Here is a 15,968-nt window from a genome sequence, read left to right on the forward strand (position 1 = left end):
TTGCAAAGTTATGGATAAAATATTTTTAAGTCTCAGAATAATATATGCTAATAGCCTGATCCCTCACTCCAGCACACCTGTGATGTTTGTGCTGTACTGTAGCTATTGGTGTTACAGCCTTTCTGCTGATAACGAGCTTGGTGTCATGGGAAGGGACATGGTCCTGTGGCAATGCACTGGGCAGAGACTGCACCAGCTCTGGATTCTTCCTGTAGCTCCACAGGTGAGTTGCTCTGTGACTCAAATGTCTTGGTTTTTATGAGTGCTATAGTGAAGCTGCTGAAAATGTGTATCTGCAGAGACAAGGCTGAGATTTCAGTTTGTTATCTTTACTTTCATAGCTGGTTATATAACTTGTAAAGCTCTGTGGTTTCCACAGTGCAATGGATGTCTGCCTTGCTGTCCATGCGGAGGCTGGCAGGGTGAGTTTGGGTCACCTTTACACAGATTTTCAATAATGCAAGTGGAAACAAATGCTGCAGCAGTAAAGGCATTGGTAGCTGACACTTGGCACAACCAGTGGCACATCTCTCAGGTGGCAGATCAACCTGGCACTCAGTCCATTTGTAGCCTCCATAGTCAGCTTGTTTAATTACATGTGCCCACTGTTACGTTGTTTCACTCAGAGGCTTTTGAAGTACTACCCATACAACTTGTCTTCTGTCATTCATCCTTTGGAAGGTTGAAATAAATAAGAAGTTAGACCTTTTATATTTTCATACTTTGGGCTTAAGACTCTATATGGAGCTTTCATATGGGAAAATGTAATAAAACTTGGAAATATTGAAGTTCATCTGTTCCCAGGCAGGCAGTATTAAAGGCAAGTGTTCCTTCAATGGTTTTCTTTAATACCTCATTTTAATTAATGACTCAGATATAGCTGGAAATCTTGGAAATAAATGAGAGTCTATGGAAAGTTATTGACAGATGGCATGTATGGAAGTTTTGTAAAATAATTATTGGCAGTCTGTCTTCAGCAAAGATAGGTTACAGTGTTGCTGTGACAAGAATAAACAAGCAATTTTTTTTAATTGTAGCTTGTTTCATTTCAGAGTAAGAGCTGTAATGAGAGTTGGATAAAAGCTTTCTGTATGGTTCTGTAACACATGCCTCACCAGGCCGAGTACAATCTGACTAATCAGTCATTCCTGATTTAGCGGTGTAGTTTTGCTATAACAGTATGTTCTGGTGTTACTGATTTTGTTTGCCATTTTCACAGTTGAAGTAGAGCTGAGCATCTGATGAATTGTGCCCACATCACAATCGCCTGCAGAAGCTAATGACAAATATCATGACGAGGGGCACTCCTGCCTTTCTGTCCAGCTTGCAGTTCTGTAATCTTGTAGCACTGATGCACTCCAGGAGACTGTTTGCCCTTACTAGAGGTGTCTCCTGAAGAAAGCCTGGCCAAGAGAATTTTAGGTATTTCTTCTGTAGTGTTTAACTTCCTTTATCAACCAAATCTGAAATGCATTTGGCCTGGTGCTCACTTGGGGTGGCAGGGGTGAGAACTGACAAAAGGAAGGACAGAAATTTCACTGAACATTTACATGGTTGCCATTAAAACACTTCCAGATTTTATGTAGTCACATATGCTTCTTTCAAGTGCGTGTGTATTTCAAGAGAAATAAAGAGAAATAAATTAAACTGGTTTTGATACAATTAAATAAAATCCTATTTCAGTAGTTAGAGCCTACTTTGGGATTCAGCGCTTCATCACTGTTAAGTATATAAGACTCAAATGCAACAAAAATGTGTCTGAATACATCTGGCATACTTTCTGACTGCAAAAACTGTGTCTTTTGGGTTGCCCACGTTCAAATCAATTTGAGTTTCCTGCATATTTTAAATATCAGAAGTATCTTAACAGAGAAAGTGTATGGCAAGGCTTACATTAAACTTCTTAGGCTGAGGACCAAATCTCCACTGCGGAGTTACTGTGTACTGCAGCTTTCTATTTGTAAAAGGGGAGGAATAGAATACAGTGTGAGACTAAACATACTTAAAGTTATGACATGTTCAGTGGCTTTTTAATAGATGCATGAGTTTTTAATCACTGAAATAGTAGAAGCTCCTTAGACTATTATATAAAAGCCTTAGCAAAATCTTTAAAAGAATCATCCCGATTCAGACTATGTGTCCTTATGGGATCTGTATGGGTGTAAATCTCTACCGAGTTCTCATTGATTTCTGCCTTGTGTGAGGATTTTATGTCTCGTTCATCAGAAATACAGGCACCCTTTGCACCTAATGAACTTAAGGGATTAATTTAATTGTTATTTTCCCTAAGAAGGCTAATTTGACCAACACACAACATTGACCTTGGTGTCACTCTTTAGGAGAGAACTCTACTATGATATTTTGTTTACCTCTGATGTGAAATTGCATATTCATCCATGATGTAGGAAGCTGACAGAGAAAACATCCATATGTCTAAAATCCCAGTATTTTAGACATCTTGTTTCAAGTGACATCTTGCTCTTTGAGATGATTTATTTCCACATCCTTTTCATTATTCAATTTGGATGCTGCTTGGAATGTTCTCTATCAGTACAGTTGCTTGTTCTGATTTTAATCTGAAGATGTCAACTTGCCTTTGCAAACCTATACTAATAGCAATATATAGAAACATACTTGTCAGCTTAAGAAACCTTTAATGCTTAAGGGAAATGTAGAGTTGTTGATCTGGCTCAGTGTAATTCACAAATAATATAACTGAACAGGATTTTTGCTGGTTGGATTTATCTGGTTTGCAACCTGAATAGTAAGTAGAATAAAATCATAATAGTGATGTCCCTAAACAGGCATTTTTGAGATTTAAGATGTATCAGTTTTCATGATTTGTAAGAAATTCATGTTATGGAATGTTATGGCCTGACATGTTTGTTTTTCTGATGTGCAGCAGTCATGTTATTCCTAAATTAAAATGGACTTGGCTTCATATAGCCAAATCACAAGCCTTCAGCATCCTCATCAGAGGGTGCTCCTTTTGATATATTCTTTCCCAGTGCATATCCATCCTGCTTCCATAGGAATGTGCCCTCCATTGCTGGGTGCACAGCAGCAATATTCAAAAGCCAGGAATGCACCAGGAGATTGATCCATAGCATGCAAAACCCTGCCCAAAAACGAGCACTCAGCAGGGGTGTTCCAATGTATTTACTGCAGCTTAAGTAAGCAAAGAAAGGACGTTTCCTTACTCAGTATTTTAGGTAAAAATTAATGCAGCTCTCCATGGGAAATTATTTTAACTGAGTTGCCATTGTGAGGTAAAAATTTCCTGCCTAAAGAGTCTTACTAAGGCTGGGGGAGGAGAAGGAGGGAGAAGAAATTTATGGGCAGCAAGTCTCTTATATAGTGATACCTTTTATGTTGTTACTTTCTTTTTGTGGAAAAGTCTTTTCAAACTCAAAACTCTGCAGAAGAAATAGGCTGTTGTGCCTCAAGCAATCGAGTCCTATAACTGCCATTTCTGAAAGATTTGGGTACTAAAGGATTTAGAATTCAAATGTGTAATTTTAGTATGTGTTGAAAACATTAATAAATTACTTTGCAGTTTTGTACCAAAATAGGCTTCTGTTGTGAAGCAGAGGTTTCTAATATGCAGCTATAAATTGCTGGCTTACAGTCCTTCCGTCCTACAAAGTTGCACTATCAAAATTTAATAGGAGTATGTGCTGTGAAAAAACAAGAACCTTCAAAATCAATCTAAGATTTGACTCGTCTTTTTAAAAGCTGATAGAAGGAAAAAAGTCTTTCCTCTTATCTGGCTTTACTTTCACTGCTTTGAAATTTAAGGATGAAACAATCATCTGAAATGTTTAAAGCATCAGTAATTACAGTAGCATTTTACATCTATCAAATCTTTTGTTGATACAATCTCTTGTTATATAATATGATCATTGGGCGATAAAACAGAAATAGAAAGACTTAGTGTGTTCTGTGCTGCTGTGCCCTGTTGTTTTCCCACCACTCTGTGCACTCCTGACTGGGAGTAAAGGAACTTCAGCAGGGTAGTCTCTAGCATTCCATGACACTGAATAGGCACTGTGATGAAACTGGCACAGTGTTGGGACTTGTGTTCCACACGTCCAGCACAGTGTCCTGCCAGGGATTAGTTTCATATTTCATGTGTATGCAATCTGCATGCACTGTTGAACACTAACTAGATTTAGAATGTTTAAATTCATCATTCAAAATGCGATTTTGCCCTTTCGTGTCTCAGAGCAAAAATGTGGCTGAATGAATTGGAACACTTCTGCCTAATTAATGAGTTTTATGTGTCACCTCATTGAAGAAGAATATGAATGATGGATTAAATACTGCCTGTCTTCTTCCATCATTACCAGATGTGATTGTGCCAGTGTTTGTCAAGTTAGCACTCATGCATAAGTGAGGAATGAATGGGATCCCTGCACTTTGTCCTGATCCAGAGACTTGCCAGTGCAAATAAAGAAATGCAAATCTAGCAAAGTTTCTGCTGTACTGGATTATGGAGCTGTGCAAAAGAACCAGCGACCAGTCACTCAAAGATAGAGCTGGAGGTTTTCAAAAGAGTAGAAATGCAGTCACAGAGCATTTGCTGAGAGCAGCAGAAGACGCCTGCGTAGTCTGGAAGGCATGAAGAGAGGCTTCAGGGCACCTCTGTGTAACAGAATGAGCAATGACTCATTCAGAATAAAGTTTGAAGGGTCTGCTGGAATTCTGAATGAGGAAAAAATTCTTTTGAAATTGGTGCATGCATTTTGATTGAGAAATGAGCAGTTTTTCTTGTGCTCAGTCTGTTTTCTCAGCTTTCCAAAAGCAAAATTCAGATTGATTAGGAATCATTAGGAGTACATTGGAAATATTGCATCTATAAGAAATGCAGGATCCCACCTTAATGAGTAGAAGTTGTGCTCTTAACGAGTGACTTTTGCTTTTCCACAGGCTTGGATTTTTTCTTTTTTGGTTTGTTTTGCTGCCTCTTGAAGTGTGCATCAGCACTGTAGTGATACAGCTGCCCCTTCAGAGACATCTTTTTTTAGTAACACACCTGGTTAACTATAATGCAAAAACTAAGATTTCATTTAAAAAAGAAAAAACATCTGTTACAACTGTGAGTGCTTATTGATTGAGAGTAACAGTACTATGTTACTACAGGAGATTTCCCTGATTTAGTCCATTAGTCAACCCTGAAATGATTTCTCACAGTAGGGCACACCTCCCCCTAGACAGGAGTGGAAGTCTTGACCTTAAATGAATCTCTCTTCTGGATCCAGAACAAACGGTAGGACATTTGTTCAGTTATCTCAAGTCTTTTATGGGCTATTGGGTTTCTAACTGCACTTTCTCATACTGAGTGCTGAACTCTTCATGTCCAGTGTTGACCCCCATCCCTTATCTCTGGAGCTTACTGAACTACTCATCAAGAGCACACTTTGATTAAGAGAAGGAAGGCAACCCAGCTGAGTTGCTCTTTCATGCTAGTGACTGAAACCCTCAGATGAAAAAAAAGGGTCAGGAGTTAGCAGCCATGTGAATTATTAAAATCAAAACAACTGTCTGCACATTCTGGCAAGGTATTTCTTATATAATCAACATTTCTGTGGTTAGCAATCCTATTTTCCTTGAGATACAGAACCCTTATGAGGGAAACAATGTTCTTAATCATAACTGTGTGCTACAAATATGGTATCAGATCTCTCTTTTATTAACTTTCCTTCTGCTGTAAAGAAAACAATTAAAATAATCTAATCTTTCCCTTTGATATGCAGTCAAATACCCTTTTGTAAGCTGTTAATAATGTTTTAAAATATATTTTCTCAAATTTATTTTGGAGAAGTGTTGAAATCAATGATGGTTACTTTTTTAGACAGGTGGTTTTTCTTGACAATTAAAATTTCCTGGAACTATGAATTTATAGAAATATACTTCCCTTGCACTAAATAATCTGTTTCCACCAGTGAATTCTATTTGTGAATCCGTAAGCTTACAGAAAACAAATTAGTATGTCTAAGTAAGTGAAACATAGGTTATGTTGTTGTGTGGCAGCAGTGGAGGGAAGACAGTACTTTTTCTGAAAATCCCTTTTGACTGGCACTGATGAAGGATAAAAGGAAGTATGTCAAATTAAGTGGGTTTTATGTATTATGTAATTGAAATCATTTTACACCAACAGATAGGTATTTGTCTTTTGCTGACAGGAATACCCAGTCACTCTTTCATTGATTTTGCTTGGACACATCAATATGGCTTTGCTGAAACAAGCAAAAGCAGCTCATTATCTTCTCTTGTTCTTTGCAATTCATCACCAAGGGCAGTCCTGTCCTTAAATTGTTCAGTAAATCTCACCACGCCATCCTGAAGGCTCTGAGCACACAGGGCTGTACCTCCTACCCTTGAATCTATTTATTGGCACAAGCATAAGCACACTGGGCTCAAGGATTGCCAGCTGTCTCTTTGATATAGCTCCTCATCTGTCTTTAAAAATAGAGAACTACTTCTCTAATTTTGAAAACCATATTTTTTCTTGTCAACCTTATTGTGACTTCAAAAACAAAAGGGGGACTCTTGCCACAACTGCACTTGACAGAAATTGCTCCGTTGAATGTCTGAACACAGGCAGCTCTGAGAGTATAGATTACTGCTCCTTTTAAGAATTGTATCTTTAAATTTGTATAAGCACAAAGGAACTTGCATTCAGTTGTGATAAGGCATAATACCTTGTCCAGATTTTGCTGGTGTTCAGGCTAAGGTTCAGGGGCTTATAGCCAGCATGAGGCACTCCCTTCTAATGCTGTGCAGTGTGAAAGGGATCAGTTCTGTGACCAGCTGGATTTACAATGTTGTATCACCATAGATGCACATGTCATAATGGCTTTCCCTGTGTCTTTGACTCAGCTGGAGTTCTAGTTTCATTTATTGTTGCCCAAAGGTTTGTCATGGAAACATTTTTTCAATACTTTTTTCAACTGTTAATCTGGAAATTAGTATAATGGAACAAATTTAATTAAGAACAGGGTAATAGTCTTTTGAAAGAGAGATGCTTTATATTCCAAAAGTATCCTTTCAAGTGATCTATAGAAAGCATGTTTATTTTAACTACTGGTAAAATATAGTCTGTATTAAGGCAGAATGAATGTGAACTGTGAGATCATCAACAGAATGTAGCAGTTATTGAAATGGCACCATAATTCAGTAAAGCAGTTCTGGTGTATCAGTTCAGTATAAAGCATGCATGATTCACAAACAAAACAAAATTAATCTGGGCAACAAAAAAGTCATGAGAAGGTGAAGAAAGTATTAACTGCAAACTAATTAATACACTCTGTCCAACCAGTCAGAATTCTCTTAATAAGTCTCTACAAACCGAGCACATCAATCAATATTCTATGTGTTTATGCTAGGAGACCTAGTAAATATGATAATTTGTCATATACTTGCATGGTTAGTGAAACAAATGAGTTATATTTTCTATTAACATTTTACTCTTGTAAGTCTTGTAACCATCTTACACTTCACATGCAATTTATGCCACAATTCATAAATTGCTCTAGAAACGGATACAAACTTCTGTCTGCTCCAGAAAATGGCAGAATTTTTTGCATTTTTCAGAAAGCTGTTTGAGATTACAAGATTTCTTTTCATCTCTGTGTCACATTAAGTCACTGTTTCACCATTGTTTTTTTTTATTACTGTACAAATTTATGTTGGCTTCGCTATTTAGATCCTTTAATGTTCTCTAACTTCTCTCTGTCAGCTGTTTGGATAATGCACTGCTTTATAAAATTCTTTAAAGCAAATCATATTTATGAATGTCCTCATTATGGTATTTGACAAAGAATACATGGCCTTATTCTAGGAAAGAGATCTTAATTGGATATTAGTATCTGATAAAAGTTCTAAAATTCAAATCAGAGTAATTGATATGTCAAGAGAACTTAAATTTCAGCTCCCTGATTCTTGATTATAGTACTTACAAGTTTAAGCTGAGCCTTTTTAGTTATATGGTCTTTCCTACAAAAAAATCCTACTACAGTTCACAAAGCTCTTAATAATAAGAGTAGCAGTACATGGACAGTGGTGCTACAGAAGGAGGGTTTACACAACCTTCAAGTTACTCTTTGAAAAGTAAAGACACCTCCCTAGCAATTTTGTGAACTGGAGAATCAATGACAGCAAACCTCCAGCTACTCCTGATTACATACAATTCCATTCTAGATTGTTAGTATCTAATTTTATTCCCTTCACCTCTGGCTCATATTTATTGATTTGCGTTCTGTGCAATCAATATGTCTTTCAGTATGGATCATGTCAGTATTTGTTCTTTCAGGATTCTCATGGTATCATTAATCAGTCTTTCTCCTGGGCTTCCCAGGTACTTGCTGCAGTATTATGTAAGCTGGTTACAGGATCAGAATTGGCTTCTGATAAGAAATCACCTCTCTTCCCCATATTCTTCCCCCCAGTTAAGAGCAGTTGCAAATTACAGCTGCTACCAGCTAAGTAAAAGCATAAGTAAAGCTTCTTTGTCTCTATGCAGCACATCTCTACTTACATGCAGACTGCTTTCACTGCAGAGGTAACCCAGAGCCTCAACCCCCAGATTCCTTTCCTTCTGTAAGAACAGAGTCTTTTATACCATTTTGTTTATACCTCCAGTGTAGTTTGCAGCAGGGGCTGTCTCTGCTGCTGTGGTGAGTGCTGATGATTTTCAAGGTCACTCCCACTGTAGTGGCAGCAGACTGAGTGGGTACAGCATCTAACGGTGCTGTCTCCTTTGTAGTCTCGTTAACACAGATATGGGGCTTGCTTAAACTGTCAAATGTTTACACAAAGTCGGCCTAAATGCCATTCACCTTGAAATAAAAATATAAACTTAAGTTTGTTTTTCAATTCATGACATTGTTAATATTGCTGAGAGAGTCAAGTAAGATATTAACATAATTGTTCAAAAGATTTTGTAAATCAGATTTGAAATCTTTTCCAGATCTTTACATGTGTGTCCTCACAAAAGTTGTGATCTGTTGTTTAAATCAATCAAAGGTCTCCCTTCAACAGAAATGATGTCTATTATGCTGATGTTTTAATTAATTTTTTTGTGTAAGGAAGTTTCCTCATGTCGTATTTGTAGTGGAAAAAATTAATTGTATTTCAACAGTGGCTTTCTAGTTCATGCAAGTTAGGCAGCCTTGCCAAGCTATGCTAAGAGCATCTGCTTGTTTGTTTATGTGTTGTCTGGTTTCCTTTAAATGTTCTGTGGTTTGCACTACTCAGCTCACCAGGACTCTGTTTCCTTATTTTAAAAAAAGGAAATAGAGTTCCAAGGGCTTGGTATATTATTTCTGTAATAAAACATACTGAGCTGCTTTTTCCTAGAACCTATGATTATAGGTTTTATTTGCTTAGGTTGATTAAAAGTTGAAGTTTTTGCTTTCCTGAGTACAATTACTGTCCACATCTAACCAATGTCACACTGTGTATATATAATGTTTGTTAGCTTATAGCTGTGTAAATGGTAAACAGGCATACCAGTCATTTGCGTTAAAATACAGAATCGATTCATTTTAATACTGAAAAACATCCAGCCTTTACAATTAAGTTTTCTTTGAAAATGTTAATGTAATTAAAATGCAGAAAAAGCTGTTTGAATACTCCTTAAGCCAAAAGTTATTTCAGAAGAATATGGTTATTCTAACATTACACAGATTAAAAAAAAAATCCAATAAACATTTTTAGTGTAGGTGTAGTGTGGTGGTTTTGAAAAAAAACATTTGTTTTACTTCAAAACCATGGAAATTTGGAGAGGCACTGTCTAAAATACCAATATCTTCAAAGTTGGATGCTACATGCAAAGAATAATTCAACAGTTTGAAATTTGGCACATAAAAATCTAACCTTTAACTCATTTATTAATGTTCCAGATCACCTGAGCTCACGAGAATGCCACCTCTTCCCAGAATATTGTAACATTGGCCAGTTCTTTGGGAGCATAAGAATCTATCTCCCAGCAAACAAGGAGGTAGGTATAAGGCTTTTCCTTCTTTTTTATTTCTGCCACCACGACACTGTGAGTAATTTGGGAAGGTTTATTTAATATCCTGTAGCTGCAGATGTCCAGGTGTATGATTGTTCTTATGCATGTTCTCCTGTGTATAACTATTGCTGTTACACAGGTTATTGCTGCTGTATAAGTACTGTTCATTTACTGTCACAATATTCTTGGTGTAAGTTGAAATGAGTCTGACAAATTTTTCTGGTTGATAGCCTGATCATCAGGTTGGTAGCCAGGTGTTGTATGGACTGAGTCAGTATGACCAAGGACATCAGTGTTTACCCACTAGGGGTAGTGGATTGCAAATGAACATGAAGAATTTGCTTTCACTTTAATTTCCATGGGTTGGATTTCCAAAACAAGGATCTGAACTTTCAGTAGAAGAGTATGACATAGAATATGCCTTATGAAGACTTAGAAGTATAAGGGCAAGCATTATTTTTTGATAAAATTATAAAAGCCTGATTAATCTGAACAGGAGAAACATGGTGCTATTGACTGTGCATAAAAGGTAAGAAAAGGTTTGGTCATTACATCTGTTCCATAATTTTGTGTTGCTCATTATGCTGTGAGATGAGTAATATTTCAGAAGTAGCTTTGTTTGCACTCCTAAATGGACAAAGTATTCCCAGCATTGTCTTTAGTTAAAGTATTTTTGATGTCTAACTTCCTTCTTTCTCTACATCTTCATGCTATTCTTGCTTAAAATAACTTTATCAATTTGGTCTCTCAAGTACGCTTTACTCAAGACTAGGTGTTATGATTTAACTTTCTAAAAATCTGTTCATCAGTCTTTGTTCAATAGTAACTTCGACTTTGTATTTCTTTGTGATAGCCTCTAGTGCTCTACAGTGTTACTGAAAGTAATAGCCAAAGGAACAAACAGCATGGACTACTAACTTGCTAATGAGTTACCCCACTGATTTTGAGTTTCACTTCCCACTCTTTCCTGCATTTATATCCAGAGGGCTTTAGCACTCTGGATAGATGGCAGCTATGGCCCTAATGCAACCCTGTGTCCTCAAGTATTTTGAAACTTTGAGTGTTGTATGAGAATCTAACTATTTCTCTTCCACTCTTTAATGGTGATAACTTGGTATAAATGGTAAAAGAAGCATAGGTTATGTCTTTTCCCTGACAAGACACACCGTATGTAAAATATGGAGTATAATATTTGAGGTGTCACAACTTTGCTCACACCATCAGGTTAGTCCTTGCTATTTGGAATTTTCCATATATCCATAGTACAACACATTTCCCTGCTGAATAGTTACATGCTTCTTTCTAAATTATGCCCATAATGTATAGTGGATTATTAGGAAAGGTGTTAAATCTGAATACCAGCTTTCTCTTGTGACTTATCTATTTGTTGGGGATTGTAGATGGGGAAGATTGTTCAAGGAAAGTGCTACCCATCAAACCAAAAGCATTACAAAAAGCATTTCAGCCTTTTTGTTTTCACAGTGCAAAAGAACCCTATTTATAGAAAAAGTTCAAAACATTTAATACACTTGTCAATAGAACTACTTAGTCATCTCTGAGTTATCCAAGGTAATGGGAGATAAGAATGGGAGAGAAATTCAGTGTAGTACAAATTGTATGTAAATTAGGCTTATATCTTCAGTAAGTTCATTTTTGAAAAGCCTCTAAGCAGTTTTCTGTAGAGAGTAGGTGTGGGCTGCTTTAAACATCAGAAAGCAGAACAGAGCCTGATGCAAGTGGCTTCCCTTGTGTGACTGGGAGCAGGGAGGGAAGCAAAGGAAGGACCAGTTCTGGTCCTTTGCTCATGCTAAACTGTGCGTCACTGAGAATGGACTGTAGATCCAGCTGCAGCCTCAGACAAGCACGGAAGGGACAAATTATAAGTATCACTGAAGCACTAAATCAAGTATAGAAGAGGATTTATGCAAGTGAAAAAGAGACTTCCTAATCACAGTGCTGTTGCTACCACAACAGTCAGGAGCTGTGTCACTGATTGGCCATTGTCTCCTCCACTCTATTCCCACTGTAATATGCACTGAAGGCGTGCTCCTCTCCTTTAAGGGAATTACAGGAAAAATTAGAAAGCTCAAAACTGCATGCTGATTTATTTCTCTTTTGTATTTTGTCATGTATTTTCTTGCCAAAGTATGAAAAAAATTCATTAACTGTTCACTAATATTGATAAAGTCCAGAGGTGCTGTAGAGAGCCATCTATTTCATCCTCAGGGAATTTCCTTGCTGTCAGGATGTGTGTTAAAGGCCACATTTTGCCTTCACACACAACATCTCACTGGAATCCAGGGACAATGTAAATAAGAAAGTTGTTTCATTTTAAATGTTCATTACTGAGCATACAATTTAAAAATTTTTGAATAAACAAGTGTCTTAGCTGTGCTGGGAATCACATTACTAATTATCCTCTTCATGTATATCCTCTGTAATAATTAGTTTTACATGTTCATTTACTGATTACATGGCATCTTCCTATTTAATTTAATGTGCTACATCCTCTTGAAAATACTCAAATATACACATGATGTGCTTTCTCACTCAGAAAGGGATATATTTACAGAGTTATTACAGACTACATGCTTCTTGTTACTTAAAAAAAGAGTCATTTTCTGTTTCCTTTTTTCAAGAAATATCCCTTTTTATTATAGCTGGTCTGAATTCCACTTTTTTTTATTGATAAAATTGCAGAGAACTGAACACATTGCAGTTTGGCATGTGGCCTTTGGTCACTGATGACTGTCTTTTGTTGATGATGCTATGGAAGTATTTCCATGATGGTCCTGTACTCTGGAATCCTTCAGTTAAGATTAATATGTTGCAAAGGGACTTGGGATGTGAATAATAAGTTGGTATTAAACCCTCTAAATTAGAAAAATACATAGTTTATTAAGATATAAAAACAGTGTTTGATTTTCTTTGAGTGAGATAAGGAATAAGAACTCTGAATTAATTAAAAATGCAGTCGTGGTATTTCTACACTGCAAGGCTTCATAGCTTTTCATTTTTAATACTTTTCAGATAACAAAATAGAATAGTACATTTTCCTGATGAATAGCAATTATTATATAATTGTTAATTTCATTTAAAATTTGCATTTGTATATCTTTAATTAAAATGCAGTATAATGTAATTAGGCTGTGTTCTGCTGGTAATATCATCTAATACACACCAAAAAAAATGCAAATTTAAGGCTTAATCTGTATCTAAATGTTATCAGGACTCCTTGAGGGTAATGCTCTTTGCATCCAGCTACTCTGGATATTCTTTGCACTCTGTGAAATCTCAGTAACTTCTAGGGGCCATGCTTTTTATTCTGCATATTGAAATAAATCATACTAATTCTTTTCCTGTCAAGGGGTTTATAGTTCTGATACATAAAGGAGATCAATATCAGGCCCTTCATTTGCAGTCAGCTGCATTTTTGCCTTCTAACAATATCTGATAGTTGGAAGAAACATTTTCAGTGTTTTGAATCTATTTGAGTGTGGTTGCAAACATTTCTATTAAATATCACATGTGTTAGCCTATAACCCTTGAGGACTGAGCTTAAGATTTTTTTCTCAGGAATTGAAATATATTCCAACTACACGTTTGCTTTACTAGAGAGCAAAAAAAAATCAATTTTGTGACATTATTTTATCTTCAATGGTCCAGTGAATTTGAGAGGCGTGTTGAAGTGCATACCTATGCCATTAAATACCTTTCTTTCTTTTATTTATTTCTTATTTTTAATTTAAAGTTTTGGAAAGAACCAGTTTGTGCTCTTCGGATTTTATATATGGACTCTTGATCTTTTGAGGAGCTGAATCTTTTTTTCTTAAGAGCATGACTCTTTCTATATTATTCTATTTGGCAGGATCTTCTGTCAAAGATCACCCTCATTTCATTACCACTGTTGTTAACTTCTCTCTGTTAAACGTGGAGTTTTAAAATGCAAATTTGACCTGAGTACCAGCAAAATCATCTCCTTTGCATTAGCCACTTTTATTTATTCTGTGGCTGATGGAACACAAATTACTTCTCTGAAGTGGTTTATTTTGGTTTCTAGTAAAGATTCAGGCTCTTTGACAGTGTGGCAAGCATATGCATCTTACCATGTTATCATGTAGCTTAGAGATTGGTTGCTTCTCACAGTAGTTGTTTTTCAAATGAGAATGTATTGAATGATCTCTCTCTGAGGCTTTCAGACAATTACATTTCACTGACTGGACTCAGTAGGAGATAGAGACAGCAAGTGTGGCAAGGACTGTGAGACTTGAGCAGTGAGAAAATAAGGTTTGTTCTATAGTTCTAACAGGGTTGCAGCTGCTAACAGGCCTGTGCTCAGTGCATGGGAGTCACTCAGTGCCTACCCAGGGGATGCAGGAGCTGCAGAGAGAAGAGAATGGACTAGTTTGCACCTGGGTGATGAACAGCTCTCCCAGTCACCTTTGCAGGGAGGTGTTTGACTGATGGCTTCAGGATCTTTCCAGGTGTTAGTTTTGGTGGGTTCTCAAGATTCCCCTGCCAGCTCCTGCTGTGTCTAGTCTAATTTGTAAGCTTCAATTATTGGTGGAGTGTCCTAGAGTGTTCTTGCTGGAGAAGATGACAAATTAAATATAGGGAAGATATTTGTATATAGTCTATAAAAATTGTTCCTGTAGATGTGAAAATGGTCAAATATAGTTAAGATAAAGGCAGTGGATTATGCCTGTGCTGGAGTGGTTGTGTGGAATCATGGGCCAGCTGGATTGTGAAATTTGAGCAGAAGAGTTGTCTGGGTAGTCACTCACAATCCAGATGTAAATGATGCTGCAAGGAGCCTGGGCACAGGGGCTCCCACTGCCTCCCAGACAGACACTGGCCATCCTGGCAGAGAGCTCTGGTTCCCCACATCAGTGTTACCTGATTCCCAGATCCTAAACAGTTAAAGTTTTCTTTATAGTGACCATTCCGTTTATGGGTGTCAGTGCAGCAATAAGCACCATTGAAAACCAGTGTCCTTTTTCGTCATGGTAAAATTTTAACTTAAAATTTTAACTTAAAATGGTAAAAAAAAAGTTCTATTTTCTGTTTCATTTCATTCAGAACCTGTTCATAAATTCACTTCTGACTGCAGTGTTTGTCCCCACTTCCCTCCCTTCCAGATATTTGCCGCTTGTCAGATCTGTCAGCTCAGCTGCTCAAATGAGCCCTGACCTGCTCCAGCTAAAAGTGGATCTGAGGGAGCTTTAGCGATGCACCAGCTTTCCAAAGTAGTGATCAGTTAGTGTTTATTGGATTAATAATTAATATGACCATGCTCTTGCAACTATGTATTTTATTGCTAATTCCATTTTGACAGTAATTAAAGGTGATTTATATTTTGTCTTGGCAAACAAACAAGACTGTTTCCCAGTGTCATTTTGCCAATGTCTGAAATTTCCTTTGTAGACTGTTCATTCCAAAAAAAGAAATAGCTTGAAACAATTATTAATATAGTTTAAAAAAAGAAATTAAAGCTTGCTTCAGTTTATAGCTTCTGTCACTTTTATAATGAAGCCTTAATAAATATCTCATAGATTATTGCTTTCTTTGACTTACTTTGTTCCTAACTCCCAATAAATGAGGCTTTGAGTGATGATGCTGATGGAATAGGCAATGAAAGACTGCTACTACTTTTTCTTTTTTTAATCTGTTTGGTCATGGTGTCACTTTTAGCTGCATCAGTCTATGGCAATTACATGGGTTTTATTATCAGTGTCATTTTTCCCTGTTTTTTTTTTTTTTTTTTGCCTGCAAGACACAATGATCCTTTTTTGTTTGTCTCAAATGGTACTCTGTTTCCCACAGAGCTGTAAAACCAGTTTCCAGCTTTCACTTAACAACTTCTGTTTATGTTATTCATGGCTTAAATTGTAGTAATTACTCAAGTGTAAAATAAGTATGCATCCCCTGTGATAGTTTAATATGTTCTTCC

General features: G+C 36.7%; 2 long non-coding RNA genes across 2 annotated transcripts in view; one reads left to right on the top strand and one right to left on the bottom strand.

Annotated features, from left to right (window-relative positions):
* Positions 1-15,449, top strand: part of LOC128794581 (uncharacterized) — a 49,771-nt gene extending 34,322 nt beyond the window's left edge. Inside the window, exons 2-3 of the long non-coding RNA XR_008433193.1 lie at positions 9,906-10,003; positions 15,157-15,449. This is a non-coding gene — a long non-coding RNA (uncharacterized LOC128794581). The remainder of the gene's footprint in view (positions 1-9,905; positions 10,004-15,156) is intronic.
* LOC128794582 (uncharacterized) lies at positions 401-6,793 on the bottom strand. The gene is made up of 4 exons (XR_008433194.1): positions 6,705-6,793; positions 4,879-5,005; positions 1,894-1,954; positions 401-672 (listed from the first exon to the last, which is right to left on the bottom strand). It is a non-coding gene; the product is annotated as an uncharacterized LOC128794582 (long non-coding RNA).
* Positions 15,450-15,968: the final 519 nt, after the last annotated feature.

Source organism: Vidua chalybeata, chromosome 13 (genome assembly GCF_026979565.1).
Source record: "Vidua chalybeata isolate OUT-0048 chromosome 13, bVidCha1 merged haplotype, whole genome shotgun sequence".
NCBI classification, from domain to species: Eukaryota; Metazoa; Chordata; class Aves; order Passeriformes; family Viduidae; genus Vidua; species Vidua chalybeata.